Below are 23,887 nucleotides of genomic sequence, written 5' to 3'. Positions count from 1 at the left end.
CTGAAGCCTGTCTAAACTGAAAATGCTTAAATAAAACAGCTAATTTCTCTTGTTAAACTGAAAGAGACACCCTACAAATGTAGGGCAAACAAAAATAGACACTAAACTCTTATTGATCCTCTCCACGGAAATCTTTAGTAAAAGGCTAAAGATTTATGCGTTATGAAGAGAAATCAGAGTACATTTAAAGTATGTATTTTTTATATTAAACAACTACCACAAACATTTAGCTTGCTGCAAGTATAAGTGTTGCCATTTTAAGAACACTAGACAAGTGGCAACTGCCTTGACCTTCAAAGGTCAACAGTCTCAATGACTTGAATATCCACAGCGGAGACAAACATTCCACAGGAATCACAGCAGTGCATTGTGGGTATGCAATATGCTTAGCCATCTATAGCTATAGCTGGGAAAACAATGATGTCTACATATATTCAGGAATGGCTGCACTAAATGTGTTCTCAAATATACTTTCTTATAAACATTTTGTATTTAGGAAACGCACAGGTTGTCACAAAACAAGTGCACACCAGGTAATGCTATGCCACATGCAACAATTGCAGACAATGATGCAGAAACATCTCTGCTGGACAGAGGCACAGGCAACTAATCTTAGGGGACGGCGAAAGCCAACATATTCCGGCGAGGCTTATAAATGCCTTCGGACAGATAGCCTAGTACCTGCCTACCTATGAACATTTCCAAAGCAGAAAAATATTACACACAAGAAACATAGTGCTGCTGATTTAGTAGAAAGAGAAATGTCATCTAGTGATGTGACAAAATTCCTAATACCTCAACGAAACCATTAAAGTGGCTTGAAAAACAACATTCTCCTCCAAGCTGAAAACCGTAAGATATACACATGTAAGGGGAATACTTTCAGAAAATAAAAGGAGCTTATGGAAAATTATAGAGAGAAGGTATGACATAATCTGACGCCTACTTAAAATGACAATATTAAGATCAAACAGTTAATTTCTCTTATTAAACAGAGAAACCCTGAAAATGTAGGGCAAACAAAAAATAGCAATTAAACTTTTATTGATCATCTCCATGGAAAGCTTTATAAAAGGCAAAAGATTTATGTATTCAAAAGAAATACGAATATATGCAAATATATGTATTTTCTTACATTAAACAATGACCGCAAATATTTAGCTTGCTGCAAGTTTATGTGTTGCCAATTAAAGAACTTCTATGTGACAGACAACTGTCTGGTTATCAGGCAGAAACAACAAGGGTGACATATCTCATTGACTTGACATGTGCTCCACAGCTGAGACAAACAGTCCTCAGGAATCACAGCAATGCACTGTAATTAGGCAAATATTTTCAACCGGATCAACTTTAAAACAGCAAATTACCATAACATCCATTTGCAGACAGTGAGATGAAAATCACAAAACATTACATTACCGAACGCACACATCATCGGAAGGTTTCACCACCTAACTAAACACTTGGACAGCATGAAATAAAAAACTACCTGAAGCAAATAAAACACCCCCCACTAACTAAATACACCAACTCTGAGATCTCACTACAAAGGAGAAAAGGGCAAAGTTCACTATCTTGGCCAACTGCCTCCTTTCCGGTGAAAACTTCTGATGCTGTGACTGTTCGGTAATGTAAAGTGTCTGCAACACGATGTTATGGTAATTCGATATTTTAAAGTAGATCAGTTTAGCATGTATAGCCATAGCTGGGAAAACAAGGATGTCTACATATATTCAGGAATGGCTGCACTAAATGTTTTCTCAAATGTACTTTCTTGTAAACATTTTGTATTTAGGAAACATACAAGTACTGCTATGCCTCTTGCAGCACCTGTGTACAAAGATGGGGTAATTTTCCAAAGCAGAAAAAATATTACTGATAGGAAATAGAATGCTGAGTGAATTTAGCTGATATGATAAAATGAGAAACAACATACTAGTGATGAGGCTAAGCTCCTACTAAATCAAGGAAACCCGTAAAGCAGCTTGAAAATCAATCTTCTCCAGCATGATGAAGATTTACCCAGGTAAGAGGAATGGTGTCAGAAAGGGAGGTACCTTTAGCGAATTACAGATAAAGACAGGATGGTATCTTCTGAAGCCTGTCTAAACTGAAAATGCTTAAATAAAACAGCTAATTTCTCTTGTTAAACTGAAAGAGACACCCTACAAATGTATAATAGACACTAAACTCTTATTGATCCTCTCCACGGAAATCTTTAGTAAAAGGCGAAAGATTTATGCGTTATGAAGAGAAATCAGAGTACATTTAAAGTATGTATTTTTTATATTAAACAACTACCACAAACATTTAGCTTGCTGCAAGTATAAGTGTTGCCATTTTAAGAACACTAGACAAGTGGCAACTGCCTTGACCTTCAAAGGTCAACAGTCTCAATGACTTGAATATCCACAGCGGAGACAAACATTCCACAGGAATCACAGCAGTGCATTGTGGGTATGCAATATGCTTAGCCATCTATAGCTATAGCTGGGAAAACAATGATGTCTACATATATTCAGGAATGGCTGCACTAAATGTGTTCTCAAATATACTTTCTTATAAACATTTTGTATTTAGGAAACGCACAGGTTGTCACAAAACAAGTGCACACCAGGTAATGCTATGCCACATGCAACAATTGCAGACAATGATGCAGAAACATCTCTGCTGGACAGAGGCACAGGCAACTAATCTTAGGGGACGGGGAAGCCAACACATTCCGGCGAGGCTTATAAATGCCTTCGGGCAGATAGCCTAGTACCTGCCTACCTATGAACATTTCCAAAGCAGAAAAATATTACACACAAGAAACATAGTGCTGCTGATTTAGTAGAAAGAGAAATGTCATCTAGTGATGTGACAAAATTCCTAATACCTCAACGAAACCATTAAAGTGGCTTGAAAAACAACATTCTCCTCCAAGCTGAAAACCGTAAGATATACACATGTAAGGGGAATACTTTCAGAAAATAAAAGGAGCTTATGGAAAATTATAGAGAGAAGGTATGACATAATCTGACGCCTACTTAAAATGACAATATTAAGATCAAACAGTTAATTTCTCTTATTAAACAGAGAAACCCTGAAAATGTAGGGCAAACAAAAAATAGCAATTAAACTTTTATTGATCATCTCCATGGAAAGCTTTATAAAAAGGCAAAAGATTTATGTATTCCGAAAAGAAATACGAATATATGCAAATATATGTATTTTCTTACATTAAACAATGACCGCAAATATTTAGCTTGCTGCAAGTTTATGTGTTGCCAATTAAAGAACTTCTATGTGACAGACAACTGTCTGGTTATCAGGCAGAAACAACAAGGGTGACATATCTCATTGACTTGACATGTGCTCCACAGCTGAGACAAACAGTCCTCAGGAATCACAGCAATGCACTGTAATTAGGCAAATATTTTCAACCGGATCAACTTTAAAACAGCAAATTACCATAACATCCATTTGCAGACAGTGAGATGAAAATCACAAAACATTACATTACCGAACGTTCACATCATCGGAAGGTTTCACCACCTAACTAAACACTTGGACAGCATGAAATAAAAAACTACCTGAAGCAAATAAAACACCCCCCACACCCCCACTAACTAAATACACCAACTCTGAGATCTCACTACAAAGGAGAAAAGGGCAAAGTTCACTATCTTGGCCAACTGCCTCCTTTCCCGATGAAAACTTCTGATGCTGTGACTGTTCGGTAATGTAAAGTGTCTGCAACACGATGTTATGGTAATTCGATATTTTAAAGTAGATCAGTTTAGCGTGTATAGCCATAGCTGGGAAAACAAGGATGTCTACATATATTCAGGAATGGCTGCACTAAATGTTTTCTCAAATGTACTTTCTTGTAAACATTTTGTATTTAGGAAACATACAAGTACTGCTATGCCTCTTGCAGCACCTGTGTACAAAGATGGGGTAATTTTCCAAAGCAGAAAAAATATTACTGATAGGAAATAGAATGCTGAGTGAATTTAGCTGATATGATAAAATGAGAAACAACATACTAGTGATGAGGCTAAGCTCCTACTAAATCAAGGAAACCCGTAAAGCAGCTTGAAAATCAATCTTCTCCAGCATGATGAAGATTTACCCAGGTAAGAGGAATGGTGTCAGAAAAAAGGTACCTTTAGCGAATTACAGATAAAGACAGGATGGTATCTTCTGAAGCCTGTCTAAACTGAAAATGCTTAAATAAAACAGCTAATTTCTCTTGTTAAACTGAAAGAGACACCCTACAAATGTAGGGCAAACAAAAATAGACACTAAACTCTTATTGATCCTCTCCACGGAAATCTTTAGTAAAAGGCTAAAGATTTATGCTATGAAGAGAAAACAGAGTGCATTTAAGTATGTATTTTTTATATTAAACAACTACCACAAACATTTAGCTTGCTGCAAGTATAAGTGTTGCCATTTTAAGAACACTAGACAAGTGGCAACTGCCTTGACCTTCAAAGGTCAACAGTCTCAATGACTTGAATATCCACAGCGGAGACAAACATTCCACAGGAATCACAGCAGTGCATTGTGGGTATGCAATATGCTTAGCCATCTATAGCTATAGCTGGGAAAACAATGATGTCTACATATATTCAGGAATGGCTGCACTAAATGTGTTCTCAAATATACTTTCTTATAAACATTTTGTATTTAGGAAACGCACAGGTTGTCACAAAACAAGTGCACACCAGGTAATGCTATGCCACATGCAACAATTGCAGACAATGATGCAGAAACATCTCTGCTGGACAGAGGCACAGGCAACTAATCTTAGGGGACGGCGAAACCAACACATTCCGGCGAGGCTTATAAATGCCTTCGGCAGATAGCCTAGTACCTGCCTACCTATGAACATTTCCAAAGCAGAAAAATATTACACACAAGAAACATAGTGCTGCTGATTTAGTAGAAAGAGAAATGTCATCTAGTGATGTGACAAAATTCCTAATACCTCAACGAAACCATTAAAGTGGCTTGAAAAACAACATTCTCCTCCAAGCTGAAAACCGTAAGATATACACATGTAAGGGGAATACTTTCAGAAAATAAAAGGAGCTTATGGAAAATTATAGAGAGAAGGTATGACATAATCTGACGCCTACTTAAAATGACAATATTAAGATCAAACAGTTAATTTCTCTTATTAAACAGAGAAACCCTGAAAATGTAGGGCAAAAAAAAATAGCAATTAAACTTTTATTGATCATCTCCATGGAAAGCTTTATAAAAAGGCAAAAGATTTATGTATTCAAAAGAAATACGAATATATGCAAATATATGTATTTTCTTACATTAAACAATGACCGCAAATATTTAGCTTGCTGCAAGTTTATGTGTTGCCAATTAAAGAACTTCTATGTGACAGACAACTGTCTGGTTATCAGGCAGAAACAACAAGGGTGACATATCTCATTGACTTGACATGTGCTCCACAGCTGAGACAAACAGTCCTCAGGAATCACAGCAATGCACTGTAATTAGGCAAATATTTTCAACCGATCAACTTTAAAACAGCAAATTACCATAACATCCATTTGCAGACAGTGAGATGAAAATCACAAAACATTACATTACCGAACTTTCACATCATCGGAAGGTTTCACCACCTAACTAAACACTTGGACAGCATGAAATAAAAAACTACCTGAAGCAAATAAAACACCCCCCACACCCCCACTAACTAAATACACCAACTCTGAGATCTCACTACAAAGGAGAAAAGGGCAAAGTTCACTATCTTGGCCAACTGCCTCCTTTCCCGGTGAAAACTTCTGATGCTGTGACTGTTCGGTAATGTAAAGTGTCTGCAACACGATGTTATGGTAATTCGATATTTTAAAGTAGATCAGTTTAGCATGTATAGCCATAGCTGGGAAAACAAGGATGTCTACATATATTCAGGAATGGCTGCACTAAATGTTTTCTCAAATGTACTTTCTTGTAAACATTTTGTATTTAGGAAACATACAAGTACTGCTATGCCTCTTGCAGCACCTGTGTACAAAGATGGGGTAATTTTCCAAAGCAGAAAAAATATTACTGATAGGAAATAGAATGCTGAGTGAATTTAGCTGATATGATAAAATGAGAAACAACATACTAGTGATGAGGCTAAGCTCCTACTAAATCAAGGAAACCCGTAAAGCAGCTTGAAAATCAATCTTCTCCAGCATGATGAAGATTTACCCAGGTAAGAGGAATGGTGTCAGAAAAAAGGTACCTTTAGCTTAATTACAGATAAAGACAGGATGGTATCTTCTGAAGCCTGTCTAAACTGAAAATGCTTAAATAAAACAGCTAATTTCTCTTGTTAAACTGAAAGAGACACCCTACAAATGTAGGGCAAAAAAAAATAGACACTAAACTCTTATTGATCCTCTCCACGGAAATCTTTAGTAAAAGGCGAAAGATTTATGCTATGAAGAGAAATCAGAGTACATTTAAAGTATGTATTTTTTATATTAAACAACTACCACAAACATTTAGCTTGCTGCAAGTATAAGTGTTGCCATTTTAAGAACACTAGACAAGTGGCAACTGCCTTGACCTTCAAAGGTCAACAGTCTCAATGACTTGAATATCCACAGCGGAGACAAACATTCCACAGGAATCACAGCAGTGCATTGTGGGTATGCAATATGCTTAGCCATCTATAGCTATAGCTGGGAAAACAATGATGTCTACATATATTCAGGAATGGCTGCACTAAATGTGTTCTCAAATATACTTTCTTATAAACATTTTGTATTTAGGAAACGCACAGGTTGTCACAAAACAAGTGCACACCAGGTAATGCTATGCCACATGCAACAATTGCAGACAATGATGCAGAAACATCTCTGCTGGACAGAGGCACAGGCAACTAATCTTAGGGGACGGCGAAGCCAACACATTCGGCGAGGCTTATAAATGCCTTCGGCAGATAGCCTAGTACCTGCCTACCTATGAACATTTCCAAAGCAGAAAAATATTACACACAAGAAACATAGTGCTGCTGATTTAGTAGAAAGAGAAATGTCATCTAGTGATGTGACAAAATTCCTAATACCTCAACGAAACCATTAAAGTGGCTTGAAAAACAACATTCTCCTCCAAGCTGAAAACCGTAAGATATACACATGTAAGGGGAATACTTTCAGAAAATAAAAGGAGCTTATGGAAAATTATAGAGAGAAGGTATGACATAATCTGACGCCTACTTAAAATGACAATATTAAGATCAAACAGTTAATTTCTCTTATTAAACAGAGAAACCCTGAAAATGTAGGGCAAAAAAAAATAGCAATTAAACTTTTATTGATCATCTCCATGGAAAGCTTTATAAAAGGCAAAAGATTTATGTATTCAAAAGAAATACGAATATATGCAAATATATGTATTTTCTTACATTAAACAATGACCGCAAATATTTAGCTTGCTGCAAGTTTATGTGTTGCCAATTAAAGAACTTCTATGTGACAGACAACTGTCTGGTTATCAGGCAGAAACAACAAGGGTGACATATCTCATTGACTTGACATGTGCTCCACAGCTGAGACAAACAGTCCTCAGGAATCACAGCAATGCACTGTAATTAGGCAAATATTTTCAACCGGATCAACTTTAAAACAGCAAATTACCATAACATCCATTTGCAGACAGTGAGATGAAAATCACAAAACATTACATTACCGAACGCTCACATCATCGGAAGGTTTCACCACCTAACTAAACACTTGGACAGCATGAAATAAAAAACTACCTGAAGCAAATAAAACACCCCCCACTAACTAAATACACCAACTCTGAGATCTCACTACAAAGGAGAAAAGGGCAAAGTTCACTATCTTGGCCAACTGCCTCCTTTCCCGATGAAAACTTCTGATGCTGTGACTGTTCGGTAATGTAAAGTGTCTGCAACACGATGTTATGGTAATTCGATATTTTAAAGTAGATCAGTTTAGCATGTATAGCCATAGCTGGGAAAACAAGGATGTCTACATATATTCAGGAATGGCTGCACTAAATGTTTTCTCAAATGTACTTTCTTGTAAACATTTTGTATTTAGGAAACATACAAGTACTGCTATGCCTCTTGCAGCACCTGTGTACAAAGATGGGGTAATTTTCCAAAGCAGAAAAAATATTACTGATAGGAAATAGAATGCTGAGTGAATTTAGCTGATATGATAAAATGAGAAACAACATACTAGTGATGAGGCTAAGCTCCTACTAAATCAAGGAAACCCGTAAAGCAGCTTGAAAATCAATCTTCTCCAGCATGATGAAGATTTACCCAGGTAAGAGGAATGGTGTCAGAAAAAAGGTACCTTTAGCGAATTACAGATAAAGACAGGATGGTATCTTCTGAAGCCTGTCTAAACTGAAAATGCTTAAATAAAACAGCTAATTTCTCTTGTTAAACTGAAAGAGACACCCTACAAATGTAGGGCAATTAATAATAGACACTACAGTCTTTTTGATCCTCTGCTCGGAAAACTTTAGTAAAAGGCGAAAGATTTATGCTATGAAGAGAAATCAGAGTACATTTAAAGTATGTATTTTTTATATTAAACAACTACCACAAACATTTAGCTTGCTGCAAGTATAAGTGTTGCCATTTTAAGAACACTAGACAAGTGGCAACTGCCTTGACCTTCAAAGGTCAACAGTCTCAATGACTTGAATATCCACAGCGGAGACAAACATTCCACAGGAATCACAGCAGTGCATTGTGGGTATGCAATATGCTTAGCCATCTATAGCTATAGCTGGGAAAACAATGATGTCTACATATATTCAGGAATGGCTGCACTAAATGTGTTCTCAAATATACTTTCTTATAAACATTTTGTATTTAGGAAACGCACAGGTTGTCACAAAACAAGTGCACACCAGGTAATGCTATGCCACATGCAACAATTGCAGACAATGATGCAGAAACATCTCTGCTGGACAGAGGCACAGGCAACTAATCTTAGGGGACGGCGAAGCCAACACATTCAGGCGAGGCTTATAAATGCCTTCGGCAGATAGCCTAGTACCTGCCTACCTATGAACATTTCCAAAGCAGAAAAATATTACACACAAGAAACATAGTGCTGCTGATTTAGTAGAAAGAGAAATGTCATCTAGTGATGTGACAAAATTCCTAATACCTCAACGAAACCATTAAAGTGGCTTGAAAACAACATTCTCCTCCAAGCTGAAAACCGTAAGATATACACATGTAAGGGGAATACTTTCAGAAAATAAAAGGAGCTTATGGAAAATTATAGAGAGAAGGTATGACATAATCTGACGCCTACTTAAAATGACAATATTAAGATCAAACAGTTAATTTCTCTTATTAAACAGAGAAACCCTGAAAATGTAGGGCAAAAAAAAATAGCAATTAAACTTTTATTGATCATCTCCATGGAAAGCTTTATAAAAGGCAAAAGATTTATGTATTCAAAAGAAATACGAATATATGCAAATATATGTATTTTCTTACATTAAACAATGACCGCAAATATTTAGCTTGCTGCAAGTTTATGTGTTGCCAATTAAAGAACTTCTATGTGACAGACAACTGTCTGGTTATCAGGCAGAAACAACAAGGGTGACATATCTCATTGACTTGACATGTGCTCCACAGCTGAGACAAACAGTCCTCAGGAATCACAGCAATGCACTGTAATTAGGCAAATATTTTCAACCGGATCAACTTTAAAACAGCAAATTACCATAACATCCATTTGCAGACAGTGAGATGAAAATCACAAAACATTACATTACCGAACGTTCACATCATCGGAAGGTTTCACCACCTAACTAAACACTTGGACAGCATGAAATAAAAAACTACCTGAAGCAAATAAAACACCCCCCACACCCCCACTAACTAAATACACCAACTCTGAGATCTCACTACAAAGGAGAAAAGGGCAAAGTTCACTATCTTGGCCAACTGCCTCCTTTCCGTGAAAACTTCTGATGCTGTGACTGTTCGGTAATGTAAAGTGTCTGCAACACGATGTTATGGTAATTCGATATTTTAAAGTAGATCAGTTTAGCATGTATAGCCATAGCTGGGAAAACAAGGATGTCTACATATATTCAGGAATGGCTGCACTAAATGTTTTCTCAAATGTACTTTCTTGTAAACATTTTGTATTTAGGAAACATACAAGTACTGCTATGCCTCTTGCAGCACCTGTGTACAAAGATGGGGTAATTTTCCAAAGCAGAAAAAATATTACTGATAGGAAATAGAATGCTGAGTGAATTTAGCTGATATGATAAAATGAGAAACAACATACTAGTGATGAGGCTAAGCTCCTACTAAATCAAGGAAACCCGTAAAGCAGCTTGAAAATCAATCTTCTCCAGCATGATGAAGATTTACCCAGGTAAGAGGAATGGTGTCAGAAAAAGGTACCTTTAGCTTAATTACAGATAAAGACAGGATGGTATCTTCTGAAGCCTGTCTAAACTGAAAATGCTTAAATAAAACAGCTAATTTCTCTTGTTAAACTGAAAGAGACACCCTACAAATGTAGGGCAAACAAAAAATAGACACTAAACTCTTATTGATCCTCTCCACGGAAATCTTTAGTAAAAGGCGAAAGATTTATGCGTTATGAAGAGAAATCAGAGTACATTTAAAGTATGTATTTTTTTATATTAAACAACTACCACAAACATTTAGCTTGCTGCAAGTATAAGTGTTGCCATTTTAAGAACACTAGACAAGTGGCAACTGCCTTGACCTTCAAAGGTCAACAGTCTCAATGACTTGAATATCCACAGCGGAGACAAACATTCCACAGGAATCACAGCAGTGCATTGTGGGTATGCAATATGCTTAGCCATCTATAGCTATAGCTGGGAAAACAATGATGTCTACATATATTCAGGAATGGCTGCACTAAATGTGTTCTCAAATATACTTTCTTATAAACATTTTGTATTTAGGAAACGCACAGGTTGTCACAAAACAAGTGCACACCAGGTAATGCTATGCCACATGCAACAATTGCAGACAATGATGCAGAAACATCTCTGCTGGACAGAGGCACAGGCAACTAATCTTAGGGGACGGCGAAGCCAACACATTCGGCGAGGCTTATAAATGCCTTCGGCAGATAGCCTAGTACCTGCCTACCTATGAACATTTCCAAAGCAGAAAAATATTACACACAAGAAACATAGTGCTGCTGATTTAGTAGAAAGAGAAATGTCATCTAGTGATGTGACAAAATTCCTAATACCTCAACGAAACCATTAAAGTGGCTTGAAAACAACATTCTCCTCCAAGCTGAAAACCGTAAGATATACACATGTAAGGGGAATACTTTCAGAAAATAAAAGGAGCTTATGGAAAATTATAGAGAGAAGGTATGACATAATCTGACGCCTACTTAAAATGACAATATTAAGATCAAACAGTTAATTTCTCTTATTAAACAGAGAAACCCTGAAAATGTAGGGCAAAAAAAAATAGCAATTAAACTTTTATTGATCATCTCCATGGAAAGCTTTATAAAAAGGCAAAAGATTTATGTATTCCGAAAAGAAATACGAATATATGCAAATATATGTATTTTCTTACATTAAACAATGACCGCAAATATTTAGCTTGCTGCAAGTTTATGTGTTGCCAATTAAAGAACTTCTATGTGACAGACAACTGTCTGGTTATCAGGCAGAAACAACAAGGGTGACATATCTCATTGACTTGACATGTGCTCCACAGCTGAGACAAACAGTCCTCAGGAATCACAGCAATGCACTGTAATTAGGCAAATATTTTCAACCGGATCAACTTTAAAACAGCAAATTACCATAACATCCATTTGCAGACAGTGAGATGAAAATCACAAAACATTACATTACCGAACGTTCACATCATCGGAAGGTTTCACCACCTAACTAAACACTTGGACAGCATGAAATAAAAAACTACCTGAAGCAAATAAAACACCCCCCACACCCCCACTAACTAAATACACCAACTCTGAGATCTCACTACAAAGGAGAAAAGGGCAAAGTTCACTATCTTGGCCAACTGCCTCCTTTCCCGCTGAAAACTTCTGATGCTGTGACTGTTCGGTAATGTAAAGTGTCTGCAACACGATGTTATGGTAATTCGATATTTTAAAGTAGATCAGTTTAGCATGTATAGCCATAGCTGGGAAAACAAGGATGTCTACATATATTCAGGAATGGCTGCACTAAATGTTTTCTCAAATGTACTTTCTTGTAAACATTTTGTATTTAGGAAACATACAAGTACTGCTATGCCTCTTGCAGCACCTGTGTACAAAGATGGGGTAATTTTCCAAAGCAGAAAAATATTACTGATAGGAAATAGAATGCTGAGTGAATTTAGCTGATATGATAAAATGAGAAACAACATACTAGTGATGAGGCTAAGCTCCTACTAAATCAAGGAAACCCGTAAAGCAGCTTGAAAATCAATCTTCTCCAGCATGATGAAGATTTACCCAGGTAAGAGGAATGGTGTCAGAAAACGGTACCTTTAGCGAATTACAGATAAAGACAGGATGGTATCTTCTGAAGCCTGTCTAAACTGAAAATGCTTAAATAAAACAGCTAATTTCTCTTGTTAAACTGAAAGAGACAAAAAATAGACACTAAACTCTTATTGATCCTCTCCACGGAAATCTTTAGTAAAAGGCGAAAGATTTATGCGTTATGAAGAGAAATCAGAGTACATTTAAAGTATGTATTTTTTATATTAAACAACTACCACAAACATTTAGCTTGCTGCAAGTATAAGTGTTGCCATTTTAAGAACACTAGACAAGTGGCAACTGCCTTGACCTTCAAAGGTCAACAGTCTCAATGACTTGAATATCCACAGCGGAGACAAACATTCCACAGGAATCACAGCAGTGCATTGTGGGTATGCAATATGCTTAGCCATCTATAGCTATAGCTGGGAAAACAATGATGTCTACATATATTCAGGAATGGCTGCACTAAATGTGTTCTCAAATATACTTTCTTATAAACATTTTGTATTTAGGAAACGCACAGGTTGTCACAAAACAAGTGCACACCAGGTAATGCTATGCCACATGCAACAATTGCAGACAATGATGCAGAAACATCTCTGCTGGACAGAGGCACAGGCAACTAATCTTAGGGGACGGCGAAGCCAACACATTCGGCGAGGCTTATAAATGCCTTCGGCAGATAGCCTAGTACCTGCCTACCTATGAACATTTCCAAAGCAGAAAAATATTACACACAAGAAACATAGTGCTGCTGATTTAGTAGAAAGAGAAATGTCATCTAGTGATGTGACAAAATTCCTAATACCTCAACGAAACCATTAAAGTGGCTTGAAAAACAACATTCTCCTCCAAGCTGAAAACCGTAAGATATACACATGTAAGGGGAATACTTTCAGAAAATAAAAGGAGCTTATGGAAAATTATAGAGAGAAGGTATGACATAATCTGACGCCTACTTAAAATGACAATATTAAGATCAAACAGTTAATTTCTCTTATTAAACAGAGAAACCCTGAAAATGTAGGGCAAAAAAAAATAGCAATTAAACTTTTATTGATCATCTCCATGGAAAGCTTTATAAAAGGCAAAAGATTTATGTATTCAAAAGAAATACGAATATATGCAAATATATGTATTTTCTTACATTAAACAATGACCGCAAATATTTAGCTTGCTGCAAGTTTATGTGTTGCCAATTAAAGAACTTCTATGTGACAGACAACTGTCTGGTTATCAGGCAGAAACAACAAGGGTGACATATCTCATTGACTTGACATGTGCTCCACAGCTGAGACAAACAGTCCTCAGGAATCACAGCAATGCACTGTAATTAGGCAAATATTTTCAACCGATCAACTTTAAAACAGCAAATTACCATAACATCCATTTGCAGACAGTGAGATGAAAATCACAAAACATTACATTACCGAACTTTCACATCATCGGAAGGTTTCACCACCTAACTAAACACTTGGACAGCATGAAATAAAAAACTACCTGAAGCAAATAAAACACCCCCCACACCCCCACTAACTAAATACACCAACTCTGAGATCTCACTACAAAGGAGAAAAGGGCAAAGTTCACTATCTTGGCCAACTGCCTCCTTTCCCGGTGAAAACTTCTGATGCTGTGACTGTTCGGTAATGTAAAGTGTCTGCAACACGATGTTATGGTAATTCGATATTTTAAAGTAGATCAGTTTAGCATGTATAGCCATAGCTGGGAAAACAAGGATGTCTACATATATTCAGGAATGGCTGCACTAAATGTTTTCTCAAATGTACTTTCTTGTAAACATTTTGTATTTAGGAAACATACAAGTACTGCTATGCCTCTTGCAGCACCTGTGTACAAAGATGGGGTAATTTTCCAAAGCAGAAAAATATTACTGATAGGAAATAGAATGCTGAGTGAATTTAGCTGATATGATAAAATGAGAAACAACATACTAGTGATGAGGCTAAGCTCCTACTAAATCAAGGAAACCCGTAAAGCAGCTTGAAAATCAATCTTCTCCAGCATGATGAAGATTTACCCAGGTAAGAGGAATGGTGTCAGAAAAAGGTACCTTTAGCTTAATTACAGATAAAGACAGGATGGTATCTTCTGAAGCCTGTCTAAACTGAAAATGCTTAAATAAAACAGCTAATTTCTCTTGTTAAACTGAAAGAGACACCCTACAAATGTAGGGCAAACAATAATAGACACTAAACTCTTATTGATCCTCTCCACGGAAATCTTTAGTAAAAGGCTAAAGATTTATGCTATGAAGAGAAATCAGAGTACATTTAAAGTATGTATTTTTTATATTAAACAACTACCACAAACATTTAGCTTGCTGCAAGTATAAGTGTTGCCATTTTAAGAACACTAGACAAGTGGCAACTGCCTTGACCTTCAAAGGTCAACAGTCTCAATGACTTGAATATCCACAGCGGAGACAAACATTCCACAGGAATCACAGCAGTGCATTGTGGGTATGCAAATATGCTTAGCCATCTATAGCTATAGCTGGGAAAACAATGATGTCTACATATATTCAGGAATGGCTGCACTAAATGTGTTCTCAAATATACTTTCTTATAAACATTTTGTATTTAGGAAACGCACAGGTTGTCACAAAACAAGTGCACACCAGGTAATGCTATGCCACATGCAACAATTGCAGACAATGATGCAGAAACATCTCTGCTGGACAGAGGCACAGGCAACTAATCTTAGGGGACGGCGAAAGCCAACACATTCCAGCGAGGCTTATAAATGCCTTCGGGCAGATAGCCTAGTACCTGCCTACCTATGAACATTTCCAAAGCAGAAAAATATTACACACAAGAAACATAGTGCTGCTGATTTAGTAGAAAGAGAAATGTCATCTAGTGATGTGACAAAATTCCTAATACCTCAACGAAACCATTAAAGTGGCTTGAAAACAACATTCTCCTCCAAGCTGAAAACCGTAAGATATACACATGTAAGGGGAATACTTTCAGAAAATAAAAGGAGCTTATGGAAAATTATAGAGAGAAGGTATGACATAATCTGACGCCTACTTAAAATGACAATATTAAGATCAAACAGTTAATTTCTCTTATTAAACAGAGAAACCCTGAAAATGTAGGGCAAAAAAAAATAGCAATTAAACTTTTATTGATCATCTCCATGGAAAGCTTTATAAAAGGCAAAAGATTTATGTATTCAAAAGAAATACGAATATATGTAAATATATGTATTTTCTTACATTAAACAATGACCGCAAATATTTAGCTTGCTGCAAGTTTATGTGTTGCCAATTAAAGAACTTCTATGTGACAGACAACTGTCTGGTTATCAGGCAGAAACAACAAGGGTGACATATCTCATTGACTTGACATGTGCTCCACAGCTGAGACAAACAGTCCTCAGGAATCACAGCAATGCACTGTAATTAGGCAAATATTTTCAACCGGATCAACTTTAAAACAGCAAATTACCATAACATCCATTTGCAGACAGTGAGATGAAAATCACAAAACATTACATTACCGAACGTTCACATCATCGGAAGGTTTCACCACCTAACTAAACACTTGGACAGCATGAAATAAAAAACTACCTGAAGCAAATAAAACAACCCCCACACCCCACTAACTAAATACACCAACTCTGAGATCTCACTACAAAGGAGAAAAGGGCAAAGTTCACTATCTTGGCCAACTGCCTCCTTTCCCGGTGAAAACTTCTGATGCTGTGACTGTTCGGTAATGTAAAGTGTCTGCAACACGATGTTATGGTAATTCGATATTTTAAAGTAGATCAGTTTAGCATGTATAGCCATAGCTGGGAAAACAAGGATGTCTACATATATTCAGGAATGGCTGCACTAAATGTTTTCTCAAATGTACTTTCTTGTAAACATTTTGTATTTAGGAAACATACAAGTACTGCTATGCCTCTTGCAGCACCTGTGTACAAAGATGGGGTAATTTTCCAAAGCAGAAAAAATATTACTGATAGGAAATAGAATGCTGAGTGAATTTAGCTGATATGATAAAATGAGAAACAACATACTAGTGATGAGGCTAAGCTCCTACTAAATCAAGGAAACCCGTAAAGCAGCTTGAAAATCAATCTTCTCCAGCATGATGAAGATTTACCCCGCGAATTACAGATAAAGACAGGATGGTATCTTCTGAAGCCTGTCTAAACTGAAAATGCTTAAATAAAACAGCTAATTTCTCTTGTTAAACTGAAAGAGACACCCTACAAATGTAGGGCAAACAAAAAATAGACACTAAACTCTTATTGATCCTCTCCACGGAAATCTTTAGTAAAAGGCGAAAGATTTATGCGTTATGAAGAGAAATCAGAGTACATTTAAAGTATGTATTTTTTTATATTAAACAACTACCACAAACATTTAGCTTGCTGCAAGTATAAGTGTTGCCATTTTAAGAACACTAGACAAGTGGCAACTGCCTTGACCTTCAAAGGTCAACAGTCTCAATGACTTGAATATCCACAGCGGAGACAAACATTCCACAGGAATCACAGCAATGCATTGTGGGTATGCAAATATGCTTAGCCATCTATAGCTATAGCTGGGAAAACAATGATGTCTACATATATTCAGGAATGGCTGCACTAAATGTGTTCTCAAATATACTTTCTTATAAACATTTTGTATTTAGGAAACGCACAGGTTGTCACAAAACAAGTGCACACCAGGTAATGCTATGCCACATGCAACAATTGCAGACAATGATGCAGAAACATCTCTGCTGGACAGAGGCACAGGCAACTAATCTTAGGGGACGGCGAAGCCAACACATTCGGCGAGGCTTATAAATGCCTTCGGCAGATAGCCTAGTACCTGCCTACCTATGAACATTTCCAAAGCAGAAAAATATTACACACAAGAAACATAGTGCTGCTGATTTAGTAGAAAGAGAAATGTCATCTAGTGATGTGACAAAATTCCTAATACCTCAACGAAACCATTAAAGTGGCTTGAAAACAACATTCTCCTCCAAGCTGAAAACCGTAAGATATACACATGTAAGGGGAATACTTTCAGAAAATAAAAGGAGCTTATGGAAAATTATAGAGAGAAGGTATGACATAATCTGACGCCTACTTAAAATGACAATATTAAGATCAAACAGTTAATTTCTCTTATTAAACAGAGAAACCCTGAAAATGTAGGGCAAAAAAAAATAGCAATTAAACTTTTATTGATCATCTCCATGGAAAGCTTTATAAAAGGCAAAAGATTTATGTATTCAAAAGAAATACGAATATATGCAAATATATGTATTTTCTTACATTAAACAATGACCGCAAATATTTAGCTTGCTGCAAGTTTATGTGTTGCCAATTAAAGAACTTCTATGTGACAGACAACTGTCTGGTTATCAGGCAGAAACAACAAGGGTGACATATCTCATTGACTTGACATGTGCTCCACAGCTGAGACAAACAGTCCTCAGGAATCACAGCAATGCACTGTAATTAGGCAAATATTTTCAACCGGATCAACTTTAAAACAGCAAATTACCATAACATCCATTTGCAGACAGTGAGATGAAAATCACAAAACATTACATTACCGAACGTTCACATCATCGGAAGGTTTCACCACCTAACTAAACACTTGGACAGCATGAAATAAAAAACTACCTGAAGCAAATAAAACACCCCCCACACCCCCACTAACTAAATACACCAACTCTGAGATCTCACTACAAAGGAGAAAAGGGCAAAGTTCACTATCTTGGCCAACTGCCTCCTTTCCGCTGAAAACTTCTGATGCTGTGACTGTTCGGTAATGTAAAGTGTCTGCAACACGATGTTATGGTAATTCGATATTTTAAAGTAGATCAGTTTAGCATGTATAGCCATAGCTGGGAAAACAAGGATGTCTACATATATTCAGGAATGGCTGCACTAAATGTTTTCTCAAATGTACTTTCTTGTAAACATTTTGTATTTAGGAAACATACAAGTACTGCTATGCCTCTTGCAGCACCTGTGTACAAAGATGGGGTAATTTTCCAAAGCAGAAAAAATATTACTGATAGGAAATAGAATGCTGAGTGAATTTAGCTGATATGATAAAATGAGAAACAACATACTAGTGATGAGGCTAAGCTCCTAATAAATCAAGGAAACCCGTAAAGCAGCTTGAAAATCAATCTTCTCCAGCATGATGAAGATTTACCCAGGTAAGAGGAATGGTGTCAGAAAAAAGGTACCTTTAGCGAATTACAGATAAAGACAGGATGGTATCTTCTGAAGCCTGTCTAAACTGAAAATGCTTAAATAAAACAGCTAATTTCTCTTGTTAAACTGAAAGAGACACCCTACAAATGTAGGGCAAACAAAAAATAGACACTAAACTCTTATTGATCCTCTCCACGGAAATCTTTAGTAAAAGGCGAAAGATTTATGTGAAGAGAAATCAGAGTACATTTAAAGTATGTATTTTTTTATATTAAACAACTACCACAAACATTTAGCTTGCTGCAAGTATAAGTGTTGCCATTTTAAGAACACTAGACAAGTGGCAACTGCCTTGACCTTCAAAGGTCAACAGTCTCAATGACTTGAATATCCACAGCGGAGACAAACATTCCACAGGAATCACAGCAGTGCATTGTGGGTATGCAAATATGCTTAGCCATCTATAGCTATAGCTGGGAAAACAATGATGTCTACATATATTCAGGAATGGCTGCACTAAATGTGTTCTCAAATATACTTTCTTATAAACATTTTGTATTTAGGAAACGCACAGGTTGTCACAAAACAAGTGCACACCAGGTAATGCTATGCCACATGCAACAATTGCAGACAATGATGCAGAAACATCTCTGCTGGACAGAGGCACAGGCAACTAATCTTAGGGGACGGCGAAAGCCAACACATTCCGGCGAGGCTTATAAATGCCTTCGGGCAGATAGCCTAGTACCTGCCTACCTATGAACATTTCCAAAGCAGAAAAATATTACACACAAGAAACATAGTGCTGCTGATTTAGTAGAAAGAGAAATGTCATCTAGTGATGTGACAAAATTCCTAATACCTCAACGAAACCATTAAAGTGGCTTGAAAAACAACATTCTCCTCCAAGCTGAAAACCGTAAGATATACACATGTAAGGGGAATACTTTCAGAAAATAAAAGGAGCTTATGGAAAATTATAGAGAGAAGGTATGACATAATCTGACGCCTACTTAAAATGACAATATTAAGATCAAACAGTTAATTTCTCTTATTAAACAGAGAAACCCTGAAAATGTAGGGCAAAAAAAAATAGCAATTAAACTTTTATTGATCATCTCCATGGAAAGCTTTATAAAAGGCAAAAGATTTATGTATTCAAAAGAAATACGAATATATGTAAATATATGTATTTTCTTACATTAAACAATGACCGCAAATATTTAGCTTGCTGCAAGTTTATGTGTTGCCAATTAAAGAACTTCTATGTGACAGACAACTGTCTGGTTATCAGGCAGAAACAACAAGGGTGACATATCTCATTGACTTGACATGTGCTCCACAGCTGAGACAAACAGTCCTCAGGAATCACAGCAATGCACTGTAATTAGGCAAATATTTTCAACCGATCAACTTTAAAACAGCAAATTACCATAACATCCATTTGCAGACAGTGAGATGAAAATCACAAAACATTACATTACCGAACTTTCACATCATCGGAAGGTTTCACCACCTAACTAAACACTTGGACAGCACGAAATAAAAAACTACCTGAAGCAGATAAAACACCCCCACACCCCACTAACTAAATACACCAACTCTGAGATCTCACTACAAAGGAGAAAAGTGGCAAAGTTCACTGTGTGGGCCAACTGCCTCCTTTCTCCGTCAAAACTTCTGATGCTGTGACTGTTCGGTAATGTAAAGTGTCTGCAACACGATGTTATGGTAATTCGATATTTTAAAGTAGATCAGTTTAGCATGTATAGCCATAGCTGGGAAAACAAGGATGTCTACATATATTCAGGAATGGCTGCACTAAATGTTTTCTCAAATGTACTTTCTTGTAAACATTTTGTATTTAGGAAACATACAAGTACTGCTATGCCTCTTGCAGCACCTGTGTACAAAGATGGGGTAATTTTCCAAAGCAGAAAAAATATTACTGATAGGAAATAGAATGCTGAGTGAATTTAGCTGATATGATAAAATGAGAAACAACATACTAGTGATGAGGCTAAGCTCCTACTAAATCAAGGAAACCCGTAAAGCAGCTTGAAAATCAATCTTCTCCAGCATGATGAAGATTTACCCAGGTAAGAGGAATGGTGTCAGAAAAAAGGTACCTTTAGCTTAATTACAGATAAAGACAGGATGGTATCTTCTGAAGCCTGTCTAAACTGAAAATGCTTAAATAAAACAGCTAATTTCTCTTGTTAAACTGAAAGAGACACCCTACAAATGTATAATAGACACTAAACTCTTATTGATCCTCTCCACGGAAATCTTTAGTAAAAGGCAAAAGATTTATGCATTATGAAGAGAAATCAGAGTACATTTAAAGTATGTATTTTTTATATTAAACAACTACCACAAACATTTAGCTTGCTGCAAGTATAAGTGTTGCCATTTTAAGAACACTAGACAAGTGGCAACTGCCTTGACCTTCAAAGGTCAACAGTCTCAATGACTTGAATATCCACAGCGGAGACAAACATTCCACAGGAATCACAGCAATGCATTGTGGGTATGCAAATATGCTTAGCCATCTATAGCTATAGCTGGGAAAACAATGATGTCTACATATATTCAGGAATGGCTGCACTAAATGTGTTCTCAAATATACTTTCTTATAAACATTTTGTATTTAGGAAACGCACAGGTTGTCACAAAACAAGTGCACACCAGGTAATGCTATGCCACATGCAACAATTGCAGACAATGATGCAGAAACATCTCTGCTGGACAGAGGCACAGGCAACTAATCTTAGGGGACGGCGAATGCCAACACATTCCGGCGAGGCTTATAAATGCCTTCGGGCAGATAGCCTAGTACCTGCCTACCTATGAACATTTCCAAAGCAGAAAAATATTACACACAAGAAACATAGTGCTGCTGATTTAGTAGAAAGAGAAATGTCATCTAGTGATGTGACAAAATTCCTAATACCTCAACGAAACCATTAAAGTGGCTTGAAAACAACATTCTCCTCCAAGCTGAAAACCGTAAGATATACACATGTAAGGGGAATACTTTCAGAAAATAAAAGGAGCTTATGGAAAATTATAGAGAGAAGGTATGACATAATCTGACGCCTACTTAAAATGACAATATTAAGATCAAACAGTTAATTTCTCTTATTAAACAGAGAAACCCTGAAAATGTAGGGCAAAAAAAAATAGCAATTAAACTTTTATTGATCATCTCCATGGAAAGCTTTATAAAAGGCAAAAGATTTATGTATTCAAAAGAAATACGAATATATGTAAATATATGTATTTTCTTACATTAAACAATGACCGCAAATATTTAGCTTGCTGCAAGTTTATGTGTTGCCAATTAAAGAACTTCTATGTGACAGACAACTGTCTGGTTATCAGGCAGAAACAACAAGGGTGACATATCTCATTGACTTGACATGTGCTCCACAGCTGAGACAAACAGTCCTCAGGAATCACAGCAATGCACTGTAATTAGGCAAATATTTTCAACCGATCAACTTTAAAACAGCAAATTACCATAACATCCATTTGCAGACAGTGAGATGAAAATCACAAAACATTACATTACCGAACGTTCACATCATCGGAAGGTTTCACCACCTAACTAAACACTTGGACAGCATGAAATAAAAAACTACCTGAAGCAAATAAAACACCCCCCACACCCCCACTAACTAAATACACCAACTCTGAGATCTCACTACAAAGGAGAAAAGGGCAAAGTTCACTATCTTGGCCAACTGCCTCCTTTCCCGGTGAAAACTTCTGATGCTGTGACTGTTCGGTAATGTAAAGTGTCTGCAACACGATGTTATGGTAATTCGATATTTTAAAGTAGATCAGTTTAGCATGTATAGCCATAGCTGGGAAAACAAGGATGTCTACATATATTCAGGAATGGCTGCACTAAATGTTTTCTCAAATGTACTTTCTTGTAAACATTTTGTATTTAGGAAACATACAAGTACTGCTATGCCTCTTGCAGCACCTGTGTACAAAGATGGGGTAATTTTCCAAAGCAGAAAAAATATTACTGATAGGAAATAGAATGCTGAGTGAATTTAGCTGATATGATAAAATGAGAAACAACATACTAGTGATGAGGCTAAGCTCCTAATAAATCAAGGAAACCCGTAAAGCAGCTTGAAAATCAATCTTCTCCAGCATGATGAAGATTTACCCAGGTAAGAGGAATGGTGTCAGAAAAAAGGTACCTTTAGCGAATTACAGATAAAGACAGGATGGTATCTTCTGAAGCCTGTCTAAACTGAAAATGCTTAAATAAAACAGCTAATTTCTCTTGTTAAACTGAAAGAGACACCCTACAAATGTAGGGCAAACAAAAATAGACACTAAACTCTTATTGATCCTCTCCACGGAAATCTTTAGTAAAAGGCTAAAGATTTATGCGTTATGAAGAGAAATCAGAGTACATTTAAAGTATGTATTTTTTATATTAAACAACTACCACAAACATTTAGCTTGCTGCAAGTATAAGTGTTGCCATTTTAAGAACACTAGACAAGTGGCAACTGCCTTGACCTTCAAAGGTCAACAGTCTCAATGACTTGAATATCCACAGCGGAGACAAACATTCCACAGGAATCACAGCAATGCATTGTGGGTATGCAAATATGCTTAGCCATCTATAGCTATAGCTGGGAAAACAATGATGTCTACATATATTCAGGAATGGCTGCACTAAATGTGTTCTCAAATATACTTTCTTATAAACATTTTGTATTTAGGAAACGCACAGGTTGTCACAAAACAAGTGCACACCAGGTAATGCTATGCCACATGCAACAATTGCAGACAATGATGCAGAAACATCTCTGCTGGACAGAGGCACAGGCAACTAATCTTAGGGGACGGCGAAAGCCAACACATTCCGGCGAGGCTTATAAATGCCTTCGGGCAGATAGCCTAGTACCTGCCTACCTATGAACATTTCCAAAGCAGAAAAATATTACACACAAGAAACATAGTGCTGCTGATTTAGTAGAAAGAGAAATGTCATCTAGTGATGTGACAAAATTCCTAATACCTCAACGAAACCATTAAAGTGGCTTGAAAAACAACATTCTCCTCCAAGCTGAAAACCGTAAGATATACACATGTAAGGGGAATACTTTCAGAAAATAAAA

The 23,887-nt window shown here is 36.7% G+C and overlaps 1 protein-coding gene, 11 non-coding genes and 1 pseudogene across 15 annotated transcripts in view; all 13 read right to left on the bottom strand.

Annotated features, from left to right (window-relative positions):
• DHX57 (DExH-box helicase 57) overlaps positions 1-23,887 on the bottom strand; it is a 2,066,546-nt gene that overhangs the window by 832,109 nt on the left and 1,210,550 nt on the right. The window lies entirely within an intron of this gene.
• Positions 68-182, bottom strand: LOC122792528. Its single transcript, XR_006363346.1, has one exon. It is a non-coding gene; the product is annotated as a U5 spliceosomal RNA (small nuclear RNA).
• On the bottom strand, positions 2,152-2,266 carry LOC122792554. The gene has a single exon (XR_006363370.1). It is a non-coding gene; the product is annotated as a U5 spliceosomal RNA (small nuclear RNA).
• Positions 4,256-4,368, bottom strand: LOC122792545. The gene has a single exon (XR_006363363.1). It is a non-coding gene; the product is annotated as a U5 spliceosomal RNA (small nuclear RNA).
• Positions 6,353-6,465, bottom strand: LOC122792542. The gene has a single exon (XR_006363360.1). It is a non-coding gene; the product is annotated as a U5 spliceosomal RNA (small nuclear RNA).
• On the bottom strand, positions 8,441-8,553 carry LOC122792562. Its single transcript, XR_006363378.1, has one exon. It is a non-coding gene; the product is annotated as a U5 spliceosomal RNA (small nuclear RNA).
• Positions 10,535-10,650, bottom strand: LOC122792519. The gene has a single exon (XR_006363338.1). It is a non-coding gene; the product is annotated as a U5 spliceosomal RNA (small nuclear RNA).
• Positions 12,613-12,728, bottom strand: LOC122792535. Its single transcript, XR_006363353.1, has one exon. It is a non-coding gene; the product is annotated as a U5 spliceosomal RNA (small nuclear RNA).
• Positions 14,710-14,822, bottom strand: LOC122792547. Its single transcript, XR_006363364.1, has one exon. It is a non-coding gene; the product is annotated as a U5 spliceosomal RNA (small nuclear RNA).
• Positions 16,772-16,887, bottom strand: LOC122792518. The gene has a single exon (XR_006363337.1). It is a non-coding gene; the product is annotated as a U5 spliceosomal RNA (small nuclear RNA).
• On the bottom strand, positions 18,871-18,981 carry LOC122792546 (annotated as a pseudogene).
• LOC122792558 lies at positions 20,959-21,073 on the bottom strand. Its single transcript, XR_006363374.1, has one exon. It is a non-coding gene; the product is annotated as a U5 spliceosomal RNA (small nuclear RNA).
• On the bottom strand, positions 23,059-23,173 carry LOC122792526. The gene has a single exon (XR_006363345.1). It is a non-coding gene; the product is annotated as a U5 spliceosomal RNA (small nuclear RNA).

The sequence above is a fragment of the Protopterus annectens genome, chromosome 1.part2 (genome assembly GCF_019279795.1).
Source record: "Protopterus annectens isolate FY-2018-M chromosome 1.part2, PAN1.0, whole genome shotgun sequence".
Classification (NCBI taxonomy): Eukaryota; Metazoa; Chordata; order Ceratodontiformes; family Protopteridae; genus Protopterus; species Protopterus annectens.
This window is presented reverse-complemented; position numbering and strand designations above follow the sequence as displayed.